This window comes from Macaca mulatta, chromosome 2, assembly GCF_049350105.2.
Source record: "Macaca mulatta isolate MMU2019108-1 chromosome 2, T2T-MMU8v2.0, whole genome shotgun sequence".
In the NCBI taxonomy this organism is placed as follows: Eukaryota; Metazoa; Chordata; class Mammalia; order Primates; family Cercopithecidae; genus Macaca; species Macaca mulatta.
In genome coordinates, this window is record NC_133407.1 from 5,624,071 (window position 1) to 5,633,954 (window position 9,884).

The 9,884-nt window shown below is 37.4% G+C and overlaps 1 protein-coding gene across 1 annotated transcript in view; it reads left to right on the forward strand.

Moving 5' to 3' along the window:
- Nucleotides 1-7,935, forward strand: part of LOC106997183 (uncharacterized) — a 54,710-nt gene extending 46,775 nt beyond the window's left edge. The window contains exons 6-7 of the mRNA XM_077994128.1: nt 5,722-5,794; nt 7,829-7,935. The gene's annotated coding sequence lies outside the window, so the exon portion shown is untranslated. The remainder of the gene's footprint in view (nt 1-5,721; nt 5,795-7,828) is intronic.
- Nucleotides 7,936-9,884: the final 1,949 nt, after the last annotated feature.

Genomic DNA, 9,884 nt, shown 5'->3' on the forward strand with positions numbered 1-9,884 from the left:
GCAATCACATTACCATGATATGTAAATCTTAACCTGAAAACAGATGCTCATAGTTTTTCATCTTTTCACAGAAAGACTCTTTCCTTTCTGGAGAAGATAGACATTCATGAGTCATGCCTCAATCACATCCATTGGAAGAGAGATTATAAAGATGGCATGTTGAAAAAATAAGTACAGCATAACTTGCCATACTATACACTGTATTTCCAGCCTTGTTGGTCCACAGACACTCAGGAACTTACTCATCTTGGCAGACTTCACAAAACCTAGCACAATGGTTTGCACGTTGCGAGTGCTTGATAAATGTCTTATGTGTTGGGTCTATAAGCCAATGACACCCATCCTGAGAGCATTCATACTGCTCCCTAGACAGACCTGGTCAGAGCAACTTCTTGTCAGACATTTTTTCACACAGAGTTGCTTCTATACTGTTACCCTTGAAAGTACAAGAAGTTGGAGTTTGTTGTCATATTTGAAATAATCTATAGTTAGGATGACAATGACAAAAAGGCTGCAGCCCAGATACTTGAATGACCATGAGTCACCTTAATATAAGGACATTGTATTAATCAGAATTCTCCAGAGAAACAGAACCAACAGGAGATTATATCCATCTAGGTAGGTCGGTCAGTCAGTAGTTAGGTAGATAGGTAGGTAGGTAGATAGGTAGGTAGATAGATAGATAGATAGATAGATAGATAGATAGATAGATAGATATAATGATCTATTATAAGAAATTAGCTCACATGATTATGAAGGCTGAGAAGTCCCAAGAGCTTCAGTTGGCAAGCTGGAGACCCAAGAGAGCTCATGATATAAGCTTCTCAACCTTGGGACTTCTCAGGCATTTTGAAAGCCTGTAGGTTCGAGACCCAAGAAGAGCTGATGTTTCAGTTCAAGTCCAAAGGCAGAAAAAGACCAAGGTCCCAGCTCAATCAGGCAGAAGGAATCCCCTCTGACTTACAAAGAGTCAGACTTTTTGTTCTATGCAGGCCCTCAACTGATTGGTTGGGGCCCACCCACATCAGAGAGAGTAATCTGCTTTGATCAAATGTTAATCTTGTCCAGAAACACGGTCACATACACACCCAGAGGAATGTTTGACTAAATATCCTGGCATTCCATGTTCCAGTCAAGTTGACACATAAAATCAACCATCCTAGGCTTGAAGGCTTTATGGGGCAAACTTTGATGACTTATGAAAAACGGCATGGGAAGGAGCTAAAAAATTATTTACGCTTCCTCCTCTGGAACAGGGATTTCTGAGGTAAAATGGTTCCAGTCATCCATTCTGGAGGCTGCTGTGTGGCCAAATGATTGACTAGGTTTCTTGTCAGCTACTCAGAAATGCACCACCACTTATAATTACTTCCTTTCCTTTTTCCATTACTCCTTTCATCCTTAGAAAAAAAAAATCATTTTATTTATAGGTTGTCAACTTGACAAGCTTATATCTAACTTTCAACATGGTCTTTATCCATATATTTTCTTTATGCGTGTGTGTGTGTGTGTGCGCACCTGTAATTGGTTGGAACTGTGAAGGATAGAAAGGCGGCTAAGAGGAGCACTCCCTTCAAGGTAACTTACATTATCATTGAGGAGACAAGACACATGCAACTGAAAAAATAACTAATACAAGGTAGCATGTTGTGCCTTAGGTGTCATAGATCATGCTTTTGTTTTAGAGTACATTTTAGCTCACAAATAATCTTAAACATGTAATAAATATCTTTATCATGTTATGAACTATAATGAATACCATCTGACCAATGTTTTTTTCTTTGAAAATCGCTTTCTTACTCATCTTATTTATAAAAACAACCCAAGCACTGTTCAAATATTCAAAGACCTTTTAAAAAAGGCACTGGAAATTTCACGACTCAGAGTTAGTAACTATAAAAATGTTTGCTGAGGTCAAGAGTTCGAGACCAGCCTGGTTGACATGGTGAAACCCCGTCTCTATTAAAATATACAAAAAATTAGCCAGGTGTGGTGGTGCACGCCTGTAATCCCAGCTACTCGGGAGGCTGAGGCAGGAGAATCGCCTGAACCCAGGAGGCGGAGGTTGCAGTAAGCCAAGATAGCGCCACTGCACTCCAGCCTGGGCAACAGAATGAGACTCTGTCTCAAAAAAAAAAAAAAAAAAAAAAAAAAATTGGTATAACTTTGTATATTTTTCTGTATAAATTTCAAGATCTGCTCTTTCATGACCTGTGTTTACATTATATTGCACTCAAAATAGATTGAACAATTGCAATATTGAATACGTATTGTGCTTAATTTTTTTAACATTCAGAGTTTGGATTTCTTTTAGATTCAGGGGATATATATGTACTTTTATTACATAGATATATTGTGTAACAGTGAGGTTTAGGTTCCTAGTGTACCCATCACCCAAATAGTGAACATTGTACCCAGTAGGTATTTTTTCAACCCTCATCCTCCCCACTTTTGGAGTCCCCAGTGTCCATCACTTCCTTCTTTATGTCCGTATGTACCCATTGTTTAGCTCCCACTTGTAAGTGAGAACATGTGGTATTTAATTTCTGTTTCTGAATTATTCCATGTAGGAAAATGGCCTCCAGCTTTATCCATAACATTCATAGTTTTCAAAGTCAATAGTATTACTAGGCTTATAAAGAAAACCATAGGTTTCTTTAATACCTCTTCACACACTGATTCTTACTCTCTGGAAGGAACTTTTTTTTTAATTTAGATATTTCTTTAGGCACTAATCTCCATTTTTCTAAACCACATTACATATTATAATATAAAATTATCCTGTTGTTTCTAGATTTTTCTGTTTTAACTATTATGTATTGGTATCCTACAAGATGAGAATTTTATTCTGTATGTCCTCCTCTCTCTGTCTATCTCTGTCTCTCTCTCTCTCCCAATCTTGTTCTCTATCTCTCTTCAGCTTCTCAGTACATGGCCCTTTTTGGTTCAGTCAATGTGTTATTCTATGCTCCCCAGAAAACAGTGCTTAAGACAAAGTTTACATGCTGAGGCTTGATTGGGTGCATCCCAAGACACAAGAGTAGGAGGTATGGGAAAAAAGAAGAAAGCAAATATAAGTGGTGATGCATTACTGAGCAGCTGTAGCCTGACAAGAAACCTAGCCAACACTTGGCCACATAGGGAGGCTCCAGAATGAAAGACTGGAACCACTTAACCACAGAAATGCCCTGTTCCAGAGGAAGAAGAGTAAAGACTTTGTTAGCTCCTTCCCATAAGTCATCAACGTTTGCCCCGTAAAGTCTTAAGTGCTCCACACTTGCAAGTTGTGTGACCCAGCCTTCCAACCAGTCACAGGAGAGGGGTACTCTGTGGACCTGAACCTGGAGCTCAAGGGCTCCTGTGGGGGATGTGATGCATGCACACAGATGCCCTGCTCCCACCCCAGGAGGGCTGAGATGAGGCAACAACCTAGTGGCTAGTACTCTCCACTGAGCAAGGGGCAAAAGCATGGAGTGGGCAGTGAAGAGCAGGTGAGGCCAAGCAAATCTGGGTCATACAAACTGGGTCCAGGACAATAAATATTGATGTTGATATTTTAAGACTAAGTAGATATTCATAGAAGAGTCATACATTGTCCTAGATTACACTTTCTTGTATAATTTTATTTTTCTTCTTTTTTTCTTACTTTTATTTTCTTATTAGTCATTATTTTATAATTAATTTATTTCCCAATTCTGACAGAATTGTATATATCTGACAAGCAAGCCAGACATTCTGTTAGACATTTTTTTCTTCCTTAGATACATTTCTGTGGAGCCCTCTGCCTCTCCTCTCTAATCTTGTCTTGTTGCTCTCTAGCCTTGCTCAAATCTGTTGTTCTGGGATCTCTTTTTATCATGATTTTGAAATTGGCCTTTGATTCTCCCAGGTATGGCTCCTGTTTCCTGAGGCCAGTGTTTTCCTCTTTCACAGTTATGTTCCCATTTTGCTGGAACAAATATTCCAGTAACATCGTGGGGAAGGTAATATTTTTGAGGTCTTACACATCTGAAGATTTGTCTCCTTACCCTTGATGGACAGTTTAGCTACGTACAAATTTTAGTTTCCCTCAGAATTTAAAAGACATCGCTCTTTTTTCTTTTATATCCCAGTTTATTTTTGAAATTTTTAATGCCATTCTAGTTCCTGAGCTTTTCATTAGCTCAGCCTCGAGAAATATATGTGTGTGTGTGTGTGTGTGTCTGTGTGTGTGTGTCTGTGTGTACGCATATGTATATATATAGTGTTGGGAACTCAGAAGACTCCTTCAATCCACAAACTTGCATCCTTCCTTCTGGGAAATTCATTGCATAATCTTGTCTTAATTTCCTCTCCTACATTTTATGTTTGTTTTTCCTGAAACTCCTATCATTTGGACAATGAAACCACTAATGTGATATTTTACATTTCTGACCTTTCCTCCACATTTTACATTTCTTTTTGTTCTCCTCTCTGAGAGACTTACTCAACTTTATCTCTCAACTCTCTTTTGAATTTTTTATTTCTGCTATTAAATTTTAATTCACAAATGTTCTTTCTTATACTCTCTATATTCCTTTTGCAGAACTTCCTTTTCTTTTCCTGGATGCAATCTCTCATCTATCTCCTCTGCTTCTTCTTTCACCCTCTGAATGTTGATGTACTCAGGACTCAGCCCTCAGATGTCTTCTTTTCTCTACCCACATTTTCTTCTTATGTGGTCTTATTTACTTCCATAGCTTTAAATATTATTTATATGTTGGTTACTCCAGCCTTTCCTAGTACACTGTATAAGATAGCTCTCCTTAGCCACTGCCATCTGCCCCATCACTCTCTATTTCCTTCCTTTCCTGTATTTTCTTCATTGTTCTTATTGCTATGTAATGATTCTAGTATGTTGTCTATAGTGTAGTACAATTAGCACAGTAGAGTAAACATTATATAACTCCATAAGGAAATATCTTTGTCTATTTTGTTAAATGTTATAATTTGAATACTAGAAAATACTTTGTCATCATGTTTCACAAATTTTTTTGAGTGAATAAATATCTCTGAGAATATGAAGTCAGATTTTAAAGTGTCTCCTTTCATTTTTTAAACTGTTTCTCTTTCCTCCTTTCCCTTTTTCTATAGGTTATTTAAAGACAAATGTAGGCTTTTCTTTAATCCCTAGATATTTTTGGCCATTCAAATAATAATAATAATTATTATTATCATCATCATCAAAAATACAGATTGGAAGTGATGAACATGAAGAGAATATTTATTGCCTGGTAGGCTTCACTGTAACATGATCAGGCAGGAATTTTGCCATTTTGTTAGGAACCTCAAATGTCAGGATCTGGGGTCTTTTCTACTAGGCCAATCCATTAACCCACAATTTTCCATTTTTTCTTTCTGGAGGTATAACTAGGGTTGCTATTCACCATGTATTCAATGGTATAACCATTGCAGTTTTCAAAATATTGACACACACAACAGAAGCCCCAGGCCCCCCATTTCATCACTGTCTAGCAATAGCAAGTATAGCTGAGAGCCAGTAGGTCCACTGGGACCCTGCTCTAGTACTATTTATTACCAGCATCAGTGACTATGATATACTCATTGCCATGTTCCATATGTATGTAAGCCACTTCTCCATCATCTAGAAAGAGGACGGATGTTCACAGTCACTGTGCCTACTCACCCTTCATGCTCTTATTTAACGCGTACCCTCCTCACACTTGTCTTTTGTTATACCAGGTGTCTCTGAGCCTGGAGCCTGTATGTGTTGTCATCTTTGAAAGGAAAACCTCCAGTATTCTGACAAGGAAGGGTAAGTATATGTTGATTTCTAAATATCCTTTATAAAGTCTTTCAACCAATCTTTCTCCAGCCCAAATATGTACCTCTGTCTTAAAAAATTCCTAGCATCTCTCACAATAGAAACTTCTTAGAGTTTTGCAGTGTGAATACACCAGCTTCCTGTTCGTTTACTCAATCCATTCTGATTTATGTTTCAGCTTTTTCTGCCTTTCTAAGTCAGAAACTCATCCTTGTGCTTTCTAGATACCTCAAATTTAGCTATGGTTGCCTTCTTTCCAATTCTATTTGTCTATTTAGGTTTAAACTTTTTTTTTCTTTGCTGTCTTTTTATATTAAATTGGGTTTCAGGACAGAGTGGAGATAGATGAATGTGTTCAATCCACTACCATAACTGGTATGGATTTTGACCAATAAATTTCACTAACTAGATCCTAACTCAGTCATCTGTTGGTCTTATATATGTGAAATACCGCATGGCCAACATCTAAAAATAATGATCATGAATCTTTCTGCTAAAAAAAATTACTTTTACACACATATACACATATGCATATATTCATTTTAACTCCATAGGAGAAATAGTTTTCCAAGTCAACCTATAGATATGCCCAGGGTTTTCCTTTGAAGAGATTTAATCATCAGCTTGATTCTAAACAGATTTCATGGAACTGAACAAAGAAGGGCTTGTTCCAATTCTTTTAGGGCTTGTTTAAGAGCATGAAGTGCCTGCTATTCTAAGCCATTTCTTTCTAGAATTTCTATTAAATTGTTTATATTTGGACCATTTGTTGCAAGACAACTGCAATTCAAAATAAAAGGATATCTATGTGGTAGATATTTGTTTAGACCTTGATGTCCTGTCAATTGTATTTGCTTGATTTTCCCCTCTTTTTTAGCAAGCATGGATTTTTCTGACTGATTGAACTAAATGTAAACGATTTCTTTTGGCCCAAAAACTAAAATAAAGCTTATTGGATTGGAAACCTAATGTACCCAGTCTTAGGAGTATGCTGGATGCCCAGAGAAAAAGTCTTTGAATAGCTTTTTAAGAATGATGTAAGAATAATTTTGAACTTCATAAACTTTTTTTAAAGACCTGAAATAAATAAACAAAAAAGTAATGGCCTTTAAAACACATGGCTATGACAGAGTTTGAAAAAAATATGTATTATTAAGAAAACTCAAGAGGTGGAATATGCAAAAAAAAAAGGTCACATTTTTGGCCAAACAGCATATTAACTCCTCCAACCCCATGATCAGGGGGAATTCCTACCTCATAAATTTTGAAGGGAAGCAGAGCCAGCCTTTGACTATATAAGCCAACAAGGCCATATTATAAATTTCCCAGCCTCCTTTGCAGCTAGAGTATGAACACACAATCTAGGTTGGCCAATCATGTTCACCCACGTAAGAATTTGAATCAGGAGCCAGTGATGCAAGAATGCAGGGCTTAGGGAGAATTTACTTTATTGGCAGCAGTGGCAGGGTGGTTAGGGGCTGTATCCAGAATCTAGTAACCACTGTGAAGATGGTGTCCAGTGTCATCTGTGGCCATCATGGCAGCAGCATCCTCATCAGACAAATTTCTCCTTCCATTCTGTCTCTCTCTATATATAATGAGCTCCTTTTCTGCTGAAATCAGATCGATTCAGTTTATCTTGCTTAAAACCAAACACACTGATGAATACTAAAACACTGACTCAACTCTAACAATCCTTTTAAATTACAAGTAACATTTCCATTGGAAAGGTTGGAGTTACTCAAAAAGAAATGGAGTGAGCTATGTTAGAAACTGAACTTGGAGGATTTTGAACAGGTTGGCCTATGTTTCCCTTCCTTTTGTTCTTCAATATAAAACTTTGCATTCTTAACAATGTTCAAATTCCCTTTGTCTCAGAAGATATTATAGTCTCCATTTAGAGGCTATAGTTAGAAGTGCTTTAGCATTTTTTGTAATACTAGGGTTTGCCGGACATAAATGAAGCAATATATTTTCGGCTTCAATGCAGAAAAACCAGGAAGGTTCATTTATGATTTTTTTCAGGATATGATGCCAAACATCCACAAGAAGATTCACAAATCAAAATGAGACCACCAAAGACAGCACTCTTCAAACTGGCCCTCCCTTAAGGTTGCATTTACAGGCTTGCTCTTTCTCTTTTCTGTGTCCTCAGCTGCTTGTCATGAGATGTAGATTATTGTGGTGGATAGAATAAAATGCACTGGGAAGGAATATAAAAGATATTAAAATATAAGCAATGGCTTCCATAAATCTCTGTGAAAGCTTACTCCTTAGAGCTGTGCTTGAGACGTTGAACCGCCTGCTCCCGTGATGCTCAGTCGGCACTCTTAAATTTTAAAAAATCTGCTAAGACCATACAAACTAACTAGTCACTGGTACCCAGGGAGTTGACAACTCAACTTATTGTCTAGCCGTTGTGTGCAGTGAGAAGAAAGTTTAACATGTTGGCCAAGTGCACAGGCTTCAGAACCGGGCACCTGGCTCATTCCTGGCTTGCCTCCTGCTAGCTGTCTGATCCTAAATAACTCATTGGTCTCTCTGAACTACAGTTTTCTTATATATGAAAATGTCCTTAAAAATAACCGGTTTATAGTATTTGAGGATTCATGTAAAGGTATTTGTGTCACTGTCAACATGCCTAACACATATTAATAGTAAGAATACACTACATTACAGCAATCACTATTATGATCAACAGACTCACTCTTGGTCCCTAGTCTTCAGCATCTTCTATTGGGTAGGTCTCTGGCTGGCTTTCCTCATGAGTCAGCTGCAGGAATCTGTCATGCCTTATGTTTTGTGTTTTGGCAATGACTCATTTTACTACTTGGCTCTGTCCTCTACCACTGATACACATGCTCCCTTCATTCTTAAACACGTCCAGTCCCACATGGCCAGTTTCCATTTCTATGTCAAGCAAAATCTAAGTGTTATGACAGTCTGCATTAATGGAAACAACAAACTAAAACTTGTCATTCCTGTCACTCTGCACCACTTTACTTGTGTAACTTCTTACAAATGTCATTCATCCTATTACAGCAAAGCCAGAGAACCAATAGAAGTCTAGTCTGGACAGGGTCAGGCACTGTATCCCTATCCACATGGAAAGACGATACATTGCCCTTTTTGCTTCTGGCCCATTGAACCAATCCACTTACTCAAGCATCACAAAACTTTAAGTTTCCAAGGTACACTGTAAATAACAGCCGATATGCAAATTAGTTGCTCAGGGTGTCCTCTTATGTATTCTCAGCTGCTTTTGTTTTGATATTACCTTCACCCAACCTCAGGCTCGGCATCCTTGGCTCTTTTGGATTTGTTTTCTCTGATATTGAGTTCTCAGATTGCTCGTGTTGATTTTCATGTGGCCCACTCTCCTGGCCCTAGGCATTTCTATTAGGTAAAAATCCTCTGCTTTAGTTTAGGCTTCACAGAAAACATAATCCCTGTTTTAAGTCATGGAGTGTGTGGCAGTAAAGAACACCATTCTAGAAATTCACTTATCTAGGCTCAGCCCTACTTTTTTCACTTTCTAGCTATGTGGCCGTGGTCAAGTGCCTTAACCCATCAGAATCTCCATATTTCATCTGAAAATTGGTGTTTATATTGCTAAAACTATCATACAAGAATCAAATGAGATACATAAAATTCTTAAAAAGTGCTTTCTAAACTACAAGGGCATTATGAACTATTCAACACTAAAATAAAAGATAGCTCGTAAAAGGTCAGCAGGTAATAAAAGGAGCTATAATCTCCCTTGTCCAAAATAAAGATCCATTTTTCTTAAGACGCATTTCTTGAGTTAATCCCTAATGCCAACACTTTAAAGCAAATAGAAACAATAATCTTCAGGGTCAGAAAAATTAAAATATTTGCCACTTTTTTCCTTCATAATATTTATTATGAGCTTTTTAGCTTTTACAACTTAAAAGAAATTATTAACAAGAAAATTGTAAATTACCTCTTGCAAAATTAGACTGGTGAAGACATGAGATTTTTGCTATATTTTTGCATATAAAATACATTTTCTTCGTATTAAGAAAACATGTTTCACCTAAGTCTTCCTTTTGTCATATCC